The 22,535-nt window shown below is 39.1% G+C and overlaps 1 long non-coding RNA gene across 3 annotated transcripts in view; it reads right to left on the bottom strand.

Moving 5' to 3' along the window:
• Positions 1-22,535, bottom strand: part of LOC119516876 — an 86,200-nt gene that overhangs the window by 19,996 nt on the left and 43,669 nt on the right. For all 3 annotated transcript variants that reach the window (XR_005213393.1, XR_005213395.1, XR_005213394.1), the window contains exons 3-5: positions 13,901-14,483; positions 11,990-12,066; positions 2,768-2,921 (exon numbers count right to left, since the gene is read on the bottom strand). This is a non-coding gene — a long non-coding RNA (uncharacterized LOC119516876). The remainder of the gene's footprint in view (positions 1-2,767; positions 2,922-11,989; positions 12,067-13,900; positions 14,484-22,535) is intronic.

Below are 22,535 nucleotides of genomic sequence, written 5' to 3'. Positions count from 1 at the left end.
CTATTCTATCATATACGAATATTATCTTAGAAATGTATTAACCTTGTTCTGAATTCCCTATCATTTTATAGGTTTATTTTGATGGTATAGCAATATTTTAGGGAATGTATCATTTCATATAAATTTTAGAATCAATAAGTCAAGTCTGCTAGGAATTCAATGTCATTTCAGTGAATATAATTTAGCTTTGTGAGAATGTCTTTACAATATTAAGAAATGCTATCCATTTATTTCCATTTATTCCAATCTCCCTTTGGATCCCACAATAGAATTTTGAAAAAAATGTTGCATAAAATATTCTTCATTTTTATGTTAATTACTAGGTAGATTATAGTTTTAATACTGTGGTTTAAAGCATCTTAATTTCTATTATGTTTTCAAATGGCTTATTTCTGTTGTAGAATTGCTAATTTTTTACACGTAGAAATTTTACCCAATAAATTTACTAAGCATTCTCTCATATTCTACTAGTTAGAATGTTGAATCTTATGGATTTAACTACTTTAACATGTGCAAAAAATACAACATTTATTCCTCTAACTATATTTATGCAGTTTACTTATATTTTCTCTCTTATTATATTATCCATGATTGCTGGAATTATTTTTAAAAAAATAGCAAAGATAGTGAGCAGTTTTGCCCCTTATCTTAAATTGAATGGTTATAAAATTTCATCATTAATTATTTTATTTTCTGTAGCTTTTAGCTATATAGACATGATCAAGGAATTAAATTTTTTCTTTACATCTTTCAAAAATCGTCAATAGGTATTGATATTTACTGGATGATTTTTGTGGTATCTCTACATATAATCATACATTTCTGTCTGTAATTTTTTTACTAAAGTATATTAAATGGTTGGACTTACATTAGCTGAACTGACCCTGAATTTATGAGTTAAACTCAGATAAGCTATACCTGACTACGGTACCTAGTATTTTACTTAGAATACTCTCATTTATGTTTTTTAGAGTCATTGGCCTGTATGTTTCCTTGTGAATTCCTTATTCAGTTTTCAACTGATTATATTATTTCTTTCATACAAAAGTAAGGTCATATTATTCCATTGATCAGCTTTTAGTGTTTTCTTAAAAAAGAAAAATGTCTGCGAAACCAGCTGAGCCTCATATCTTTTTTTGTGGGAAGATCTTTAACCACAATTTCAATTTCTTTATAGCATATTGGTCTTCAATTTCCCTCTCCTCTGTGATCAATTTAGAATAATATCTTTTCCCAAAAAATATATCTATTTTCCATGGTTTGTTAAGTTGGTGCTATAGAAGTTATAATACAGCCATACTAATTTTTAGTACTAAATATTTGAAAAAAACTCGGTGGTATACAAAGCTGAAAGTATACTTCAGTTCTTTTTTCTTAACTATAATGAGGAACTTTGTGACTTGCTTCATCATGCTCAAATGCCTTAGTTTGCATTTCCTAAAAACAAGAATATCCTCCTACAATACAACTATGAAAACCAGAAGAATACTGACGTTTACTTGCATTTAAGCCCTAGACCCCCCATGATAGCACGATAACATGAAACAATTATCATGTTTCAATAATTGTACCAATAATGTCCCATGGAGAAAAAGGATACTTCTTTAGAATGTTCTTTGCATTTACCCACCAAGATCAAGTTTTTTAAAAAATCTCCTTCAGCTCAGAAATGGTCCTCATCCTTTCCTTGAATTGATGGCCTTTCCATTTTGGAAGTTACTGAGTGGGCTTGTTTGGTATTTGCTTATGGTTGATTGAGGGTCGCCGCCTCGGGCAGGATTACCGAACAGTGACGCTGGGTTCTCACTGCAGCAGCCCAGGGCACACGGTTTGCATTTGTCCCGTTGCTGATGATGTTCACGCTGACCACCTGATTAAGCTAGTGTCGCCTTCTACACTGCCCTGCTACTCCTCTTCCGCTTGCAATTTATAAGGATTTTGAAGGAGCTATTCTGTGATTGTGTAAATTCCTTTCCTCAAGCTTTCAGTTGATTCATTTATTTATTTATAACACTATGACTTGTGCTTTTTCATTTTAGTCAATGGGCTATCATCCACGCTTCCATTCTTTATTTTGATGCTCTTTCTGATCAAGATTTGGCCAATGGAATCCCCTTCAATTTGGCTTCTACATCCTTTTTCATACTATCATTTTTTTTTTTTTTTTTTTTTTACTTTCTTGCCTTCTTGAAAACAAAATATTTGAGACTTAACTTATTTTCCTGCCCCAGCTCTGGAATCAGCCATTTCTCCAAGAGGCTTTAGCTTCTCTCAATGGTGAATGGATTTAGAACCCTAGATCTGGTTACTGGAAAGTAACGCTTGGTGTTTTCTACTTCATGTTAACCATTTTAATTGTTTTCTTCAGCATTGTGATTTTAAATTGCATTTTCCTGATGACCAGTGGGATTTTTTATGTTTTCCGGTCAGTGGAAAATCCACTGGTGTGAAGTGCTTGTTTAAGTCTTTTGCCAGTGCTTCTCTTGGGTTTGCTTTTATTTTTCATTTTTTTAAATTCCGTTTTATTGAGATATAATCGCATATCCTACAATCATCCATGGTGTACAGTTGCTCACAGTACCATCATACAGTTGTGCATTCATCACCAAAATGGGTTTGCTTTATCAAAATAGAGTTATAGGATTTCTTTATATTTTAGGGATACAAATCCTTTCTTGGTCCCTTTCCATTTCCTATCTTAACTGATCAAAGACTCCCCCATGAACTGTTAACCCCACACCTCTACCCCCACACACAGTCACACTACCTGGTCCCCAGGCAGCTCTTGGGATGTCACAGCTTCTTGGATCCAGGCTGGTCAGTGCCCACTTTCTCTGTCTGTGGGTGCTGTCCACGCGTGCTCAGTGGCTGCCTGTCGGTGATTTCAGCTCTGCCTTCCTTGTAGATCAGACGACGGAGCCCTGAATAAATTAGCTAAGTCAATAAAATGGAATAAATGGAATACCAACAAGCCATGCTAAAAGAATAAGAGAGAGCTGTATGTGATTATTTGGAACAATACCCTGTACTCTTTTTTTTTTTTTTAATTCAGTTTTATTGAAATATATTCACAAACCATACAGTCATCCATGGTGTACAATCAACTGTTCACAGTATGATCATATAGTTATGCGTTCATCACCACAATCTATTTCTGAACATTTTCCTTACATCAGAAAGAATCAGAATAAGAATAAAAAATAAAAGTGAAAAGAGAATACCCAAACCATCCCCCCATCCCACCCTATTTGTCATTTAGTTTTTACTCCCATTTTTCTACTGATTTTTTTTCAATTTTTTAACTTTGTTTATCAAAAAATTAAAAACAAACAGGCAAACAACAACCAAAAAAACCCCACAACATTTCAAACAAAGCAATGGATTAAGGAAAACAAATAACCTAAAATACCTACTTTGCTTCCAATATGTTCCTACCATACCCCAAGAAAATTAATAAACCATGTCCAAACAGAGGAGTAAGAAAAACAAATAATCTAAAATAACTACATTGCTTCCAACATGTTCCTACCATACCCCAAGAAAATTAACAACCCCTAAGAAAACAAAGGAATAAGAGAAAAAAAAAACCTAAAATAACTCTATTGCTTCCAACATGATCTTACTATATCCAAGAAAGTTTACAAACCATAATCATTCCTGAGCATTCCCATAACATTGAGATTACCCTCCATAGTTTATCTGTTCTTATTAGATTATCATTCCCCCTCCACTAATTGGTATCTCTAGGTCCCCTACATTCTACAGTATAAAACATTGTACATTTTTCACAGAATTCACGTTAGTGGTAACATACAATATCTCTCTTTTTGTGCCTGGCTTATTTTGCTCAGCATTTTGTCTTTTTTTTTTTTTTTTTTTTAATCTTCATTTTATTGAGATATATTCGTATACCACGCAGTCATACAAAACAAATCGTACTTTCGATTGTTCACAGTACCATTACATAGTTGTACATTCATCACCCAAATCAATCCCTGACACCTTCATTAGCACACACACAAGAATAACAAGAATAATAATTAGAGTGAAAAAGAGCAATTGAAGTAAAAAAGAACACTGGGTACCTTTGTCTGTTTGTTTCCTTCCCCTATTTTTCTACTCATCCATCCATAAACTAGACAAAGTGGAGTGTGGTCCTTATGGCTTTCCCAATCCCCTTGTCACCCCTCATAAGCTACATTATTATACAACTGTCTTCGAGACTCATGGGTTCTGGGTTGTAGTTTGATAGTTTCAGGTATCCACCACCAGCTACCCCAATTCTTTAGAACCTAAAAAGGGTTGTCTAAACTGTGCGTAAGAGTGCCCACCAGAGTGACCTCTTGGCTCCTTTTGGAATCTCTCTGCCACTGAAGCTTATTTCATTTCCTTTCACATCCCCCTTTTGGTCAAGAAGATGTTCTCCGTCCCACGATGCAGGGTCTACATTCCTCCCCGGGAGTCATATTCCATGTTGCCAGGGAGATTCACTCCCCTGGGTGTCTGATCCCACGTAGTGGGGAGGGCAGTGATTTCACCTTTCAAGTTGGCTTAGCTAGAGAGAGAGGGCCACATCTGAGCAACAAAGAGGCATTCGGGAGGAGGCTCTTAGGCACAACCATAGGGAGGCCTAGCCTCTCTTTTGCAGCAACCGTCTTCCCAAGGGTAAAACCTGTGGTAGAGGGCTCAACCCATCAAACCACCAGTCCCCTATGGCTGTGGTCATGTTAGCAACCATGGAGGTGGGGTAGGCGAATACCCCTGCATTCTCCACAGGCTCCTCAAGGGGGCACTGCATCTTTTTTTTTTCCTTGTTTTTTTTTTTTTTTTAACTTTCCCTTCTTTTTTAAATCAACTGTATGAAAAAAAAGTTAAAAAGAAAACAAACATACAATAAAAGAACATTTTAAAGAGACCATAACAAGGGAGTAAGAAAAAGACAACTTACCTAAGATAACTGCTTAACTTCCAACATGTTCCTACTTTACCCCAAGAAAGTTACCTAATATAGCAACATTTCTGTGAACTTGCTCCTACTATATCCATCAGAAATTAACAGACCATAGTCATTCCTGGGCATCCCCAGAACGTTAAATAGCTTATCTGTTCTTCTTGGACTATCGTTCCCCCTTCCTTAATTGCTCTCTATTGCTAGTTTCCCTACATTCTACATTATAAGCCATTTGTTTTGTATTTTTCAAAGTTCACATTAGTGGTAGCATATAATATTTCTCTTTTTGTGCCTGGCTTATTTCGCTTAGCATTATGTCTTCAAGGTTCATCCATGTTGTCATATGTTTCACGAGATCATTCCTTCTTACTGCCTCATAGTATTCCATCGTGTGTATATACCACATTTTATTTATCCACTCATCTGTTGAAGGACATTTGGGTTGTTTCCATCTTTTGGCAATTGTGAATAATGCTGCTATGAACATTGGCGTGCAGATATCTGTTCGTGTCACTGCTTTCCGATCTTCCGGGTATATACCGAGAAGTGCAATCACTGGGTCGAATGGTAACTCTATATCTAGTTTTCTAAGGAACTGCCAGACTGACTTCCAGAGTGGCTGAACCATTATACAGTCCCACCAACAGTGAATAAGAGTTCCAATTTCTCCACATCCCCTCCAGCATTTGTAGTTTCCTGTTTGTTTAATGGCAGCCATTCTAACCGGTGTTAGATGGTATCTCATTGTGGTCTTAATTTGCATCTCTCTAATAGCTAGTGAAGCTGAACATTTTTTCATGTGTTTCTTGGCCATTTGTATTTCCTCTTCAGAGAACTGTCTTTTCATATCTTTTGCCCATTTTATAATTGGGCCGACTATACTATTGTCACTGAGTTGTAGGATTTCTTTATATATGCAAGATATCAGTCTTTTGTCAGATACATGGTTTCCAAAAATTTTTTCCCATTGAGTTGGCTGCCTCTTTACCTTTTTGAGAAATTCCTTTGAGGTGCAGAAACTTCTAAGCTTGAGGAGTTCCCATTTATCTATTTTCTCTTTTGTTGCTTGTGCTTTGGGTGTAAAGTCTAGGAAGTGGCCGCCTAATACAAGGTCTTGAAGATGTTTTCCTACATTATCTTCTAGGAGTTTTATGGTACTTTCTTTTATATTGAGATCTTTGGTCCATTTTGAGTTAATTTTTGTGTAGGGGGTGAGGTAGGGGTCCTCTTTCATTCTTTTGGATATGGATATCCAACTCTCCCAGCCCCATTTGTTGAAAAGACCATTATGACTCAGTTCAGTGACTTTGGGGGCCTTATCAAAGATCAGTCGGCCATAGATCTGAGGGTCTATCTCTGAATTCTCATTCGATTCCATTGATCTATATGTCTATCTTTGTGCCAGTACCATGGTGTTTTGGCAACTGTGGCTTTATAATAAGCTTCAAAGTCAGGGAGTGTAAGTCCTCCCACTTCGTTTTTCTTTTTTAGAGTGTCTTTAGCAATTTGAGGCATCTTCCCTTTCCAAATAAATTTGATAACTAGCTTTTCCAAGTCTGCAAAGTAGGTTGTTGGAATTTTGATTGGGATTGCATTGAATCTGTAGATGAGTTTGGGTAGAATTGACATCTTAATGACATTTAGTCTTCCTATCCATGAACATGGAATATTTTTCCATCTTTTAAGGTCCCCTTCTATTTCTTTTAGTAGAGTTATGTAGTTTTCTTTGTATAGGTCTTTTACATCTTTGGTTAAGTTGATTCCTAGGTACTTGATTTTTTTAGTTGCTATTGAAAATGGTATCTTTTTCTTGAGCGTCTCTTCCGTTTGTTCATTTCTAGCATATAGAAACATTACTGACTTATGTGCATTAACCTTGTATCCCGCTACTTTGCTAAATTTGTTTATTAGCTCTAGTAGCTGTATTGTCGATTTCTCAGGGTTTTCTAGATGTAAGATCATATCATCTGCAAACAATGACAGTTTTACTTCTTCTTTTCCAATTTGGATGCCTTTTATTTCTTTGTCTTGCTGGATTGCCCTGGCTAGCACTTCCAGCACAATGTTGAATAACAGTGGTGATAGCGGGCATCCTTGTCTTGTTCCTGATCTTAGAGGGAAGGTTTTCAGTCTCTCTCCATTGAGTACTATGCTGGCTGTGGGTTTTTCATATATGCTCTTTATCATGTTGAGGAAGTTTCCTTCAATTCCTACCTTTTGAAGTGTTTTTATCAAAAAGGGATGTTGGATTTTGTCAGATGCTTTTTCAGCATCTATTGAGATGATCAATTGATTTTTCCCTTTTGACTTGTTAATGTGTTGTAGTACATTGATTGATTTTCTCATGTTGAACCATCCTTGCATGCCTGGAATAAACCCCACTTGGTCATGGTGTATGATTTTTTTAATGTGTCTTTGGATTTTATTTGCAAGTATTTTGTTGAGGATTTTTTCATCTATATTCATTAGGGAGATTGGCTGGTAGTTTTCCTTTTTTGTAACATCTTTGCCTGGTTTTGGTATTAGATTGATGTCAGCTTCATAAAATGAGTTAGGTAGTATTCCATTTTCTTCAATGTTTTGAAAGAGTTTGAGTAAGATTGGTGTCAGTTCTTTCTGGAAAGTTTGGTAGAATTCCCCTGTGAAGCCATCTGGCCCTGGGCATTTATTTGTGGGAAGATTTTTGATGACTGATTGGATCTCTTTGCTTGTGATGGGTTGGTTGAGGTCTTCTATTTCTTCTCTGGTCAGTCTAGGTTGTTCATATGTTTCCAGGAAATTCTCCATTCCCTCTACATTCTCCAGTTTGTTGTCATACAGTTGTTCATAGTATCCTCTTATAATTTTTTTAATTTCTTCAGGATCTGCAGTTATGTCACCTTTTTCATTCATTATTTTGTTTATATGGGTCTTCTCTCTTTTTGATTTTGTCAGTCTAGCTAGGGGCTTGTCAATCTTGTTGATCTTCTCAAAGAACCAACTTTTGGTGATATTTATCCTCTCTATTGTTTTTTTGTTCTCTATGTCATTTATTTCTGCTTTAATCCTTGCTATTTCTTTTCTTCTACTTGGTTTAGGATTGGTTTGCTGTTCATTTCCTAGCTTCTTCAGTTGATCCATTAGTTCTTTGATTTTGGCTCTTTCTACCTTTTTAATATATGCGTTTAGTGCTATAAATTTCCCCCTTAGCACTGCTTTTGCTGCATCCCATAGGTTTTGGTATGTTGTGTTCTCATTTTCATTCGTCTCTATATATTTAGCAATTTCTCTTGCTATTTCTTCTTTAACCCACTGATTGTTTAGGAGTGTGTTGTTTAACCTCCAGGTATTTGTGAATTTTCTAAGTCTCTGATGGTTATTGACTTCTAATTGTATTCCATTGTGGTCAGAGAATGTGCTTTGAATAATTTCAATCTTTTTAAATTTATTGAGGCTTGTTTTATGTCCCAGCATATGATCTATTCTGGAGAAAGTTCCATGAGCACTAGAAAAGTATGTGTATCCTGGTGATTTGGGATGTAATGTCCTGTATATGTCTGTTAAATCTAATTCATTTATCAGATTGTTTAGGTTTTCAGTTTCCTTATTGGTCTTCTGTCTGGTTGATCTATCTATAGGAGAGAGTGATGTGTTGAAGTCTCCCACAATTATTGTGGAAACATCAATTGCTTCCTTTAGTTTTGCCAGTGTTTCTCTCATGTATTTTGTGGCACCTTGATTGGGTGCATAGACATTTATGATTGTTATTTCTTCTTGCTGAATTGCCCCTTTTATTAGTACATAGTGGCCTTCTTTGTCTCTCAAAACATCCCTGCATTTGAAGTCTATTTTATCTGAGATTAATATTGCTACACCTGCTTTCTTTTGGCTGTAGCTTGCATGAAATATTTTTTCCATCCTTTCACTTTCAGTTTCTTTGTGTCCCTGTGTCTAAGATGAGTCTCTTGTATGCAACATATTGATGGTTCATTTTTTTTGATCCATTCTGCGAAACTATATCCTTTAATTGGGGAGTTTAATCCATTTACGTTCAACGTTATAACCGTGAAGGCATTTCTTGAATCAGCCATCTTATCCTTTGGTTTATGTTTGTCATATTTTGCCCCTCTGTCTATTAATATCCTTTATTGTACCCATACCGAATCTCTTTAGTACTGAACCTTTCTCCAAGTCTCTCTGTCCTTTCTTTGTTTCTATGTCTGTAGGGCCCCCTTGAGTATCTCCAGTAGGGCAGGTCTCTTGTTAGCAAATTCTCTCAGCATTTGTTTGTCTGTGAAAAATTTAAGCTCTCCCTCAAATTTGAAGGAGAGCTTTGCTGGATAAAGTATTCTTGGCTGGAAATTTTTCTCACTCAGAATTTTAAATATATCGTGCCACTGCCTTCTTGCCTCCATGGTGGCTGCTGAGTAGTCACTACTTAGTCTTATGCTGTTTCCTTTGTATGTGGTGAATTGCTTTTCTCTTGCTGCTTTCAGAACTTGCTCCTTCTCTTCTGTGTTTGACAGTGTGATCAGTATATGTCTCGGAGTGGGTTTATTTGGATTTATTCTATTTGGGGTTCGCTGAGCATTTATGATTTTTGTATTTATGTTGTTTAGAAGATTTGGGAAGTTTTCCCCAACAATTTCTTTGAATACTCTTCCTAGACCTTTACCCTTTTCTTCCCCTTCTGGGACACCAATGAGTCTTATATTTGGACGTTTCATATTATCTATCATATCCCTGAGGTCCATTTCGATTTTTTCAATCTTTTTCCCCATTCTTTCTTTTATGCTTTCATTTTCCATTCTGTCATCTTCGAGGTCACTGAATCATTGTTCAACTTCCTCTAGTCTTGTACTATGAGTGTCCAGAATCTTTTTAATTTGGTCAACAGTTTCTTTAATTTCCATAAGATCATCCATTTTTTTATTTAGTCTTGCAATGTCTTCTTTATGCTCTTCTAGGGTCTTCTTGATTTCCTTTGTCTCCCGTACTATGGTCTCATTGTTCATCTTTAGTTCTTTGAGTAGCTGCTCTAGGTGCTGTGTCTCTTCTGGTCTTTTGATTTGGGTGCTTCTACTTGGGTTATCCATATCGTCTGGTTTTTTCATATGCTTTATAATTTTCTGTTGTTTTTGGCCTCGTGGCATTTGCTGAACTTGATAGGGTTCTTTTAGGATTTGTAGACCAATTGAAGTCCTTATCTCTAATTTATCAGATCTACAGCTTCGTGGAGTACACTTTCTCTAACTAACCAGCAGGTGGCGTCCACGAGCCATCTGTTCTCCACAAGCCAGTTCTCCCCTGCTTAGCCTTTTTGGTGAGTGGGGGAGGGAGTCTTGTGGGGTCCAATTGGTGTACCAAGCTTGCATGTGTAGTTGGTGTTGCCTGCCCTATATATGGGGCGTGTTTCTGGGCAGTCAGGGAGGGGGGGGTGGCTCTAACAATCAAATCTCCCTGGTGATCCTAGAGTTTTAAAGCTGCTGCAATAGTCTAATCCTTCAGTTCAGTCCTGCCACAGTTTGTCTCTGCCACTGACCCACAAGTCCTTGGTATTGGCGTATGGCTCCTGAGACTTGGAAGTGGGCCCCTCTTCCAGGCCGTGCACCCCGGGTCCTCTGTTGAGGGATGACTGTGCTATGTCACAGGTGAGTGCCATCCCCCCAGGGCAGTTCTGGGCTGCTGGGCTGTGTAGGGAGGCTCCCAGTCTGCTGAAATGATGGCTGAATGGGGCTTTGTTAATTCACACTGCTCTACCTTCCCAACTCTGGGACAATCAGCTGAGGTTGCAGGGAAGGCTAATGTCCATGCCCAGTTTTGTGGTGTGTGCCTGTTATTTGAAGCACTTCCGTCACACTGGGTTGTCTGGGGCAGTTCTGGGCTATGGGGCTGGCGATGGGCAGGAGTGTTTCCTGTCCACCAGGATGATGACTGTGAGCGGACACCCCCCTTTTCTTGGGAAGTTGTGGTGTTTAGTGAATTTTCTCAGCCACTGGATTATTGCGTTTTGTCTCAGAGCTCTCCTAGTTCTGCTCTTGACTTGACCTGCCCAAATAGCAAGTCTTTGAAGCTTTCTGTATTGGGCTTCTTAGAGTAATTGTTTTAGAAAAAGAAAAAAGGATTAAAAAAACAAAACAAAACAAAACAAACAAACAAACAAAAAACGGGCCCTCCTCAGAGATCTAATGGGTTATTGAAATGCTAAGAGACAAAGCAACCAGGGCCATTAAGGAAAGGTCCACAGGGCAGAGAGATCAGCTTTTCTTCGGGATTTGCATATGCGCCTCAGGGCCCTTCCCCTTTCTATGTTCACCAGAACTCCAAAAATCCTCCGCTTTTATTTTGGAGTTTTTCGTGTTGTTTTTTTTCTATGCCTGTCTCCTCTCTGCTGGGCTGGCTGCTCTCAGATTCTCTGGTGTCTGGTCTCAGTCTATCTATGGTTGGAGTTTGGATCAGCAGAATGAGTTTCCGATAAGGGCTGCCACTGCAGTTCTCCCTTCTCCTTCCCGGAGCTGACAGCCCCTCCTCCCCCGGGACTGAGCCTGGCAGGGAGGGGCGCGGGTCCCCTGGCCGCAAAAACTTACAGATTTCGCTGATCTCAGCAGTTCCACGTTTTCATGAGTGTTGTATGAAGTATGCCCAAAGTCAGATTGCTCTGTGGTGTCCAGTCCACGCAGTTCCTGGCTTTCTACCTACTTTCCTGGAGGAGTAACTAAAACATACAGCTCACCAGTCTGCCATCTTGCCCCGCCCCACCCTGTACTCTTAAAAGGAGAGAGAGGGAGTGAGGGAGAGAGAGAGAGAGAGAGAGAGAGAGAGAGAGAGAGAGAGAGAGAGAGACTGAGAGAGAGAGATGAGAGAATATCCCTGGATGAGTTTTCTCTGGGGTAAAGGATTAAGGAATTAGCATTTTGTATTTGAAGGAATATTTCTTTTCTCTTTATGACATTCTACAAATTTAAATTAATACCTTGTGTATGCATTTCATTTTTATTAAGAAAATTCACTTCTCCATCCTTTCAGTCTTTTATTCAATAAACATGTTTTTGAACTTACAATGTGCCAGGAATGAAGCCAGGGGCTGAGATCTGGTGGTGTAAATGTACACAGGCCTTGTTCCCAACACAATTATCCTACAAAAGGAAACAGGTAAATGAACAAACAAATCAAACCATTTATGGTTTCAAGCTACTTCAAAGGAAAGGATTGTTTTTTACCCCATTTCGACATCAGACTTATCTCCTTGGAGTACACTGCTGGGGATGAACATCTACCATGGGTATTTGTTTCAATCTGGCTGCTAGGAAACACCAGCTTATTGGCACTAATACAAAGGAAAGAGAGCGTGAAAACACTCACACACCTGGGGACACCAGGCAACAGATGGTGCACCTGAAACCACCCGCTTATTCATCAATAAACAGTCACAGACTCTGCTATCTCCTGGTCCTCGCTGGGTGAGCCTGTCGGCCTGGCATAAGCCAAAGAGCAGAGAATCGCTGTTGGGCAAGTTATGGCTGTAATGACAATAACAGAATGGGTATAGTAATGGTGAGATTTGAATTTTAGATAATAATGGCTCCATAATATAACGATGATGCATATAAAATCAAGTATTTATAAAACACTTCTAAGTTAGAAAGTAGTTCAATTCCAAAGGAATGTATATCATTGATTTTTTAAAACTATATCCCTTTCTGAATTCTCTTATAGTATCATTTTTCTCTTAGTTACTAAAGTCCAAAACTGAGGAATCATCTTGGACTCTTTCCTCTCCCCTCTTTCACATCCAGTCACTGAAACCATATTTCTTATCCTTCTAAATCAGCTCCCACCTCCTTCACTGCCCTAGGACATACTCTTATTAACTTTCACCTGATATTTCCAACAGACTTTAAATTTATTTCTCTGCCTGCAGTCTCTTATCCTCTGATTCCTTCTCCATAGTTCACCCAGAACTATTTCCTGAAACACTGACATGCTCACGGCAATTCCTTGTAAAAATGCAGCTGGTGTTTTCTCACAGCTGGGCTGACATAAAACCCAGTAGATGCTCTTCTCTGGCAGTGCTCTCCAGGAGGCTCCTGATGCTGAAATTATACCATGTTTGAAGAACGGCCCTGAGGCTTTCAAACCCCTTACTAATGCTTCTTTCAGCCTCTCCTCACCCTGGCCATCACCCCCTATCTTTGTCTGATCCCCACATACAGCCTCCACCCGGTCCTCTTCTCACAGCCTCCACCCCGTCCTCCACTCACAGCCTCCACCCCGTCCTCCCCTCACAGCCTCCACCCCGTCCTCCTCTCACAGCCTCCCCCCGTCCTCCTCTCACAGCCTCCCCCTGCTTTTACACAAAGAGCATTGGACCGTGCTACTTCCTGCTAAATTCCCACTTATCACTTAAGACTCCACTTCTACATTCGCTTTTTGGAAGACTTTCTTAAAAACTTTTATATACAAGGTTAACCTTTTCATATGACATACCCATACCTCAAGTACCATTTTAAGAAATTTAGGTAACTTTTAATTCACTTCTCCCATAACCCTATCAAGCAGGGACTCTAACCACCCTGTTTTAAGGATAATGATAAAGAGCCACAGAGAGTTTAAGTAAATTTTCAAAATAATACAACTGGTAGGTGATAGAGCCAGGATTTGAACTTGGGCAGTTGATTCTAGAGTCCAGTTTCTCACACACTATCCTGAATTCCTGTCATCTATAACATTGGGACTGACTTCTTTTTGAAGTTTTGTCACATAATTATTTACTGATTTGTTCATTCATCTAGAAAATGTGAACTGATAGAAAAAACAAATATTTCTCATGTTTTATATTACATTCAGCCAAAATAGTCCATGGTACTTAGAAGTACTGGATGAATGAACAATGAATTCCAGAATGTATTGATCTGCCTTCAAAAAAATCAAAGTCCTTAAATAGTGAAATGATTTCTGAGATTTACTTACCTCTTATCCCAGTGTACCCAAGTATTCTTTGTTGGTATTAATCTAGAATGCAGGGGCTGAAAAATAACTTGTAATAGTTTGGGACAGGAGTTCTTTTAATGTGCGGCAGTAGTCTCAGTCTGCTAGGGCCGCGATGACAAAAGCCACATGGGGTTTGGCCGAGACGACAGGAGCCCCATGCCTCCCGGTGTGGGCAGCTGGAGGGCCACACCCCGGGCTTGGCCTTGCTGTCCTCCGGAGCCCCTGGCAACCCGCAGGCCTGTCACACGGGGGCCTCTCCTGGCCTCTGCTCCTTTGGTTTCTGCTCTGGCTTCCGGCCTCTTCTGAGCACATCCGAGTCTCCTCTGCCTACGAGGATGCGAGTCTCATGGATTTAGGCCCACCCCGATCCAAGCTGTCCCCAGCCAGATAAGCGCCCTGGGGATCCTGCTTGCAGCCGTGTCCTCGGGGTAAGTGACGGCTGCATCCTAAAGGTCCTGTTTGCAGATGGGCCCACACGCAGCTGGGGGATTAAGGCTGGAGCACGTCCTTTGTGGGGCTGGTTCAGTGCCCGGTAGCGGAGCTTGTAGTGGAGCCCCAGGACCTGAAGGAGAATCGTTTCACTAACGAGTACATCTGTAGAGTTCATCCACACAGACTTTAAAAACCCAGTTGAATACCATGTCGTGATAATGTCATCTTCATTCCTTTTTGCCCTCACAAAGTTTAACCAAGACATTAAAAACTACTTTTTGGAAAATATAATTATTGTCATAAAATATTATATTTGCATTTTTGGGTTTATTACAGTTACTTTAAATAACTTATTAAATATGTATCTTTTTTCAGCTTTACTTTCTAGTAATGCAAATATAGATAGAACCCACTAAACAAAAACTTTTGGTGTCTTCTATAAAATATTATAAGTATGAAGGATTCCTAAGATCACACCGTTTTAGGAATATTGGCATAGAAAATATGTGGTTTTGTATACCAACGGGGTTTTTACAATTAATTATATAGTTGACTGTGAACATAGTCTTGCCTTTTAGATATTGCGGGGAACATTTTCTGATTGTGATTTAATAGTAATCAAAACTGACAAATGCTATGACCAAAACATCTTGACAGTTGAGAAGATCAGATGCACCTACATTACCTTCAGATCAAAAAGGAAACCAAACCAAAATCTATCTAGAAAACTATGAAAATGAGAATATTTAATCTCAAATGTGGTGGGACAAACCTACTGTTCACCTGAAGGCGTAACCTTTCCATGCAAACTAATCATTCTATTTATTCAGTTTATGTAATATTCTATTTCCCCAACAATCTGTTGATTCAAAAACTTTTTTCTATCATGTCTTCAGATTACTTTATCCCATTGCTTTTGCCCAACTTTTTTTGAAATTTTAGTTATTTTTATAACAAATCATCTGAGGGCAATGCTGAATTAATTCATTATTTAAAAACATATGTTTTATAAATTGGATAGTTTTATGAATAAAGCAGTGGCAAATTCATGCTTTCATTCAAGTCTTCAATAAATAGCCCTATTGAAGCCCCCTGGCTTCCTAAGAGGTCAGTGCATCCATATATTGAAATATTACACATTCCTGAAATAATCATTGCAAAGAGCTCACTTCACCTCAGAAAACATATAGTATAATTCCAGATTCTGACCCTATGAGTTTGCTTATTCTGATTATTTCATATCAGTGAGATCATGCAGTATTCGTCCTATCGTGCCTGGCTTATTTCACTCAACATGATGTCTTCAGAGTTCATCTTTTTACAGCCGAACAGTATTCCATTGTGTGGATGCACCACATTTTGTTTACCCATTCATTGGTTGATAGATACTTGGGTTGCTTCCATCTTTTGAGCTGTGAATAATGCAGTTATATTTTTGAAAATGTATATGGATTCCATCAGTCGTGGTTTGTAAGCACAGAGGCCACCAAAGGGAGGGAGCTACTGTCAGGGAGTGATGTGAACGTGTTGTGAGATAATAAGACTACAGCAATCGGGAGAATAAATGAACCTTCCATGGGGTGATACCGCTCCGGCCTAAGCAAGTTTTTATCACGGGGGAATGAGTTCCAATTTTGATGGATCTAGAGACTCTTCAAGGAAAGCTTAAATAATGATTTATTTTTTAGATGTAATCTCCCAACTTTTAAATTCTAACAATTAAATATGTGCGTTTTTTTCCATCCTTTTGGCTTACTCATGTACAACTTTAAAGATAGGAAAAATTCTTTCTATATTTCTGAAAAGGTCTATATGGAATAGAAAGGTTTGAAATAAATTTATACTAAAAAGGAAAAATTTCCCCAATTCTATAATCGAGAAATCAACATAATTTGTTATTACATAATAAAATAATTAGTTCCAATGAAACATGAAAGAAACACTAAGATAAATGAAAAATAGAAAAATAATTTCATCTGTCAGATACACAGACACATACATGCACACATGTAAAACAAATGTGCATTTGAAGTATGTATACAAAAAATGTATATGTAAAAAAAAATTGAAACTGCTTATTTAGAAAGTGACAAAATCTTTCAGGTTTTCTTGGCATCATGGAGATCCCCCAGATATAAGTTTCCTTTTCTGAGATCTAATTAAAATGCCTGATAGATTTCTGAGCCGAGTTACCAGGCTTCCAGAGTGGATTTGCTTACAATCAAGGCCAACTGAAATGATACAGGATGGGCATGAGTGGTAAATTTCTCAGGAGTGAAAATGGATTCCATAATTAATTAATACTGTCTAATAAATGGAAGGAGGCTGAATTTTGCTTTTAGTACTGTTTGGCTTTCCCATAGGATTATTTCCCAACAACTTCTATTTCCAGATATCCCTATCAGCTTGAACTATCAGCCTCTGGAAATTGAAGGTCAAATGAAGGTCCAAAGAACTTTCATTCAAAGAGGAAGAGCCCACACACAATCATTTTAGTCTTTGAAAAAGATGTCAGGGTTGCATTCATCAGAATGTCTAGAGTGTAAAATGTGGGTGTTTTCACAACTTGAGTTTCCAGGTTCAGCAGGAAATATGTTTAATAATACTCTGATAGATACAACAATATGTCTCTTTCTGAGTAGAATGGAATTGTCTGTACTCTTTCTGGATCAAGTGAAAATGGCATGAACACACAGCATTAAAATGGAACAAAATGGAATTAACCTATGTGATAATTTCATAAACAACAAGGAAAACACATTGTGCAGTATTTTTTTGTTTACTCTTCTGTGTTCCCAGCTAGAATAAAGCTGGAGCAGATTCTTCAGCATCTCTGCATCCGTGAACACCTGGCAGACTGCCTTCCTCATAATGATGATTTAATATTGATTTAATAAATTCAAGGACTCTTTTCACTTCAGATGAGTGTCACTGCATCCTTTAGTGCCACCTTATGTTTAATTGGGCAATGTCTACAACATGTTTGAGTGTTTTCAAACTATGACTTACTGGCTTTTGTATCAAAAGCATTTGGGAAACTTGTGGGAATACATATTTCTGGCTCCTCCAAAAATTCAGACTTAAGTTCTAATCCATCTATTAAGGAGTAGAGGGTAAAACCTCCAATTAATACTGCAATCTTCTAATAATTTAGAGGTTCTTCTGTACTAGATTCTGAAGCTCAGCACAATCCCTTGATGGCTCTATATCAGTTAATACTTTGGTTTTAATAAAAATAGACTGTTTTTAGTAGAAGGCATAGTTTATATTTTTTACCTTTTTTCCAAACAAATTATTAAATGAGTTTCTAAATGGCATTTTTAACCTGGCCTAGATTGCTATTAGAAAGTAATTATTTCCAGTTAAATTCTAATAGGGACTGATTTAGATGAGAGCTATACATAGATAATTGATGACAGATAGATAGATAGATAGATAGATACATGGATTTTTTTTTAATCTGGGGAAATGGATGATGAAGAAAACCAACATACTGAGCAGCTTCACTTTGCTATGTCTTAACACTCTCATACTTGAATCTCATTATAATCTGAAAGTGTAAGCATATTTAGTCTGTTCTGCAGACAAAAATGAATCGAAGAGGGGATGTGCCTCATTCAAGGCTACACAGTTATAAGAAGAGCTGAGATTCAAACCCAGGTCTGGTGGATGTTTAATTTCTCACATTTCTTCTAGAGTATATCTTTAGTTTTTGACTGCCATTGTCTTAAGACATGTGTAAATTACAAGGATTTTGACCTTAAAATTCATCTGGATAAATTTTATGTCTGCTTATATAAATGAAAGAAAGTGCAAACTTTTAATTTTTTTTTGAAGACCAGGAGATAAAACATCCACTGGACAGCAAGCTACCGTCTCCTTTACAAAAGAGGGTAGCAATATGCCTGCTTTTGAATGAAATGTCAGCTGCTCATAAATTGTAATATAGTACTTGATAACCACACATGTGACATTTACTTAATAAAAGTTTTTATAATAAAGCTAAGGAAAGCTACCAGTGCCAGGGGGAAGGAGAGCTACTATTAGCAGTTAGTAGCTGATGGTGCTTTTTGGTTTGTTTTGTTTTTCCTAAAAATTGCTATAAAATGCTGCTGAACTCCAATGGCTATATGATCATATCTGGGACAGGATGTTTTCAAAGAATAACCAATTTCAAGTCTTTGTTATGTATAACATTTTTAATATAACTATTCACAATTGGTGAAATTACTAAGCTTATTCTAGGAAAAATTGTCTCCATTTTCCTCAAAAAATAGAAACACATTGCATCTGTTAACCTCTGTAGTCAGCAACAGAAAATAAAAACAAAGCTAAACTTTTGATGTGCACTGCGTTTACTGAAAGTCACTGCAAGAAACATTTAAAACAGCCTATTCAGGGAAACGGCCCATGGATCTGCTTGGGCTCCATGCAAGGCAATTTTTTCAAATTATTCACAGCACCTCCAGGCCAGGACCTTGGTGCCGAGTCCCTCTCAAACAGAGCCTCTTAGACAGGTGCTATGCAAATACAAAATCTCATTCTCCCCCTGATAGGCGCTTACTGTTAGGGAACACAAAGACACAATCCCTTTGAGGACTTGATTTTCTCCTCTCATATGTATTTATATTTTAGAAAGGCAATTTGGGTAGCTTTTGAAAAGTGTTCACTGAATATTTATGTACCAAGTTTTCATATTACATATTTCTATAGATGGGCCTATGTAAGAAAGATGAATATTCTTTATAGGCACGGGTAATAAAAATCTAGGTACTATGCATGGCAAGCTGTTTATTTAAAACTCAGGTAAGATTTCTGTTTGCCTTAAAGTTGTGCTCATTTTTGAAAATGTGTTTTTGCTGAATGCAAATAAAATGCTGAGAGATTTGCTGGTGATTTCATGTATTAGTAAAATTTATCACAATTCACAGAGGACTGTCACACACTTGGGTTTAGTATCCTTACAGCAACTTTGTGATGGAAAAATCAGTATCTACAATGTGGAAACTGAGGCTCTGGGAGATTAAGCAAAGCCCTGGAGTCACCACCTGGTAAATGGCAGAGCCGGGATTAAAACCCAGGCCTTCTGCAATGCAACCCTGGGCTGTACTCCCCACGGCAGAAGTTAGCCTCTCCAGAATTACTCTGCTTGGGAATATATAAAGACATTTGGTGTGCATCAGTTGATTGATTTATTAATACTTATTTTCTAGTCAAGTATCACCATGTAGGCCTGTAGAAAAGCCACCCAAGGATTGACAAATTTTGTTTTTCTATGAGATGCACTGGGGTATACTAAGTAGAATTAACTATAGTTCCTTCCTTATTCTGATGTCCTGTTTCCCAGGAAATCTTATGACCAAAAAACTTATTCCCATGCATTTATTCTTGGAAGAGATTGTGCTCAGTAGAATGTGTGAACTGTGTGGATTCTGAAATGTTTCAATCACCTCCTTGAGTAAGTAAATCTCTTGAGTAATTATTACCTCCCACCACAATATTCTAGGAAATGCCAGTCCAACTCCAGTCCAGGATCTGTTTAAATGCAAATGATGAACTTCTGGATCTGGACACTGAGAGCAAGATCATGGCTCAAACTGACCCAAACAAAAAAGTGACCCTGCAATCTGACTACAGCGTGCTCCAGGGTCATGGGTTCTCTCAGGGATACAGTGGCTATGGGATACCCCGGGACTTGAAGAGCCTCCTGCCATTCTCAGGACTCCCAGAAAACCAAGGTCCTAAATGCTGGATAAAAAGAAAAGAAAATCTGCTGGACAAGCATGACCTCTCTGGTGGCCACAGAAAAGCGTACCTCTCATGGAGCTCAGATTTTCATCCCAGGCACAGATGGAAACAGTGGTCCCGCCATGTTCCTCTGCGGTGGCAGGATTTTCAGAAGGCAAGGACTCAGTACCCTGCTCAGACACTGCTGACAAGGGCAGAGGACAGAAAGGGCTGCACAAAGCAAAGCCAGGTGGACACCCAGGGCCAAGGCCAGCTTCCGACACCGGGACACGGAGTGAACGCCTGTATGTTGAGGGTGAAGAGCAGTGCGGCTTTCTCTGCTCTGCTTCCAGAGGCAAACTTCCATCCTACTTGATGTCAAAGAGCCCACATCCCCAGTAATTTACATTCCAATCTAAAGAAAACACTTAATTGCATTGTCAGAGTATGTTTGGGGGATAGCTCAACTAGTGTCATGCTTCCCTTCTTTTCTAGCTTATATCGATTTCCCCTCAATCACCGTGTTTGGGTTCACTTGCAGCACTGAGGTCAAGCCTGATTAAATACCCTCTTATTTACTCTTGAAGGCTATGGAGAGAGTCTTTCACATAAAAATCAATTCTATTGCTCAGGACTGCAATTTGAGGCTCTCCCTGCTCACTGATTCTCTTTCTGCTTGGAAACCAAGGGGCACAGGATTACAGGAGTTTATTTCTCAAGTGGTTGCATAAATCATGCTGACCAGAAAAGCACTTCTTTACTTTCTTTCAACTCAGCATTATCTCTCCAAGTTTCCAGTATTGAAAGAAAAGTGAATATGTAAATGAATATGCAAGGTTTCCAAGTATTGAAGCTGTTATTTAATCATTGCAAAGATGGATTTCTCCTCTGTGTTTGCAAATCTAGAAGTGCTTCCATTTCCCGCTCCATAAAAACAGGTTGTTTAGTGGCCATGAGGAAGGTGGAGCTTTGTTAACAAAAAAGTCATTTTCAGTGTTTCCTGTATGATACTCTACAGACTCTTCTTTCCAGTAAGCAGTACTAAGTTTTCAACATAAATACATAGGGAGTTTGGGACAGGATGAAAAGTGTCTGTCATGCGTCAGATGCTGAACCAGAGACCGATGAGCAATCCCGGCCCTGCCCTGCCTCTGGAGGCCCCCGATGCCCCGGCCCGGCCCTGCCCGGGGCTGGAGGCGCCGTCGCGGCAGCCCCCGGGTTTCCACCGGGCCTCTCCCCGTCCTGTAGGGACACGGGCCCCTGCGTTAGGGCCCAGCCCACACCCAGGCTGAGCCGTGCCCTGATCCTTAACTAATTCACCTGCCGAGACCCTATTTCGAAGTCGGGTCCCCTTCTGAGGTTCCGAGCGGCCCTGAATTTGGGGGGCGCTGTCCACTCCCCCGCGGGCGGTTAAACCCGGCTTCAGGGCGCAGCGTGCTGAGAGCCTGGTGTCCACTCCGAGGCCCGTTTAGTGGTGGTTGCGGCTGTCACTTTTGTCTCGTCTGCTTTTTTCTCCCACTGCATATTTATTAGGCACTTACATGGCTCTAAATTATTGTTTGGCAAAAAAAAAAAACAACAACGAAAAACCAGACCTCGGGCGCGTCCCGGCCCCCCGAAGCCGCGGGCACAGGCGCCGTGAACTGCGGGCGATGCCCGACCCCCCATTGCGCCTGGACACGGGGGCCCCGGGCGCTCCCCCCGGGGCGGCTCTCCCAGGAGCCCCCGCCAGATCGCTGCGTCTTGCGCAGACTTCACTAGGATCCCACCAGATTTACGCTTGGGGAGACTGCTACTGCATGGGACAATGGAAGGCTCTTATATTTTTCTCTGTTATCAACGTTTAAATATAAACTGAGTTAAATTGGCAATGCGCAAAATACACCAGCGGGTGTGCTTAACTGCCTTAGAGAAGCTTCAACAGGTGGCAAACCCAGCTGGTAACTGGCGTCCTTTTGAAATCTAATAAGCAAACACGATAAATGGTTCACAGTCTTTTGTAAAACCTGAGTCCAATAATGTATGGTTTCTTCACTGATGTCTTTCTTTAATTTTTTTCTTTCTATGATAGATTTTCCTTTAGAATATAAGATCCGGGAAGAAAAAAACAACCTTGTCCTTGTCAAACAGGGGTGCCCCCCTTAGTGTAAGTGCTACCAAAACTGAAGCCAGTGTGCTCCCCCTCAGATGAGAAGCCTTTGACCATAAACCCTATTTCAGTCCTCAAACATGAAATGGCTAAAAACTTCTCAATTTTGTCTGTTAAATTTCAGTTTTCCTTTTCTTTTTAGTTTCTAATCACATTACAATTTTTTCACACAAACTGTAATACAAATGTACACAAGCTAAAATAAGGAAATTGGGCAGTTGTGAAGCAGCCCTTCTTGTGTTCTTTTCTCCGAGGAGCCTCCACTATTCCTTCAACACCATGAGACGTGTAACTACAATATTCAGA

This window comes from Choloepus didactylus, chromosome 20, assembly GCF_015220235.1.
Source record: "Choloepus didactylus isolate mChoDid1 chromosome 20, mChoDid1.pri, whole genome shotgun sequence".
In the NCBI taxonomy this organism is placed as follows: domain Eukaryota; kingdom Metazoa; phylum Chordata; class Mammalia; order Pilosa; family Megalonychidae; genus Choloepus; species Choloepus didactylus.
Note: the sequence above shows the minus strand (reverse complement) of the source record. Positions and strands in the feature narration are given on the sequence as shown.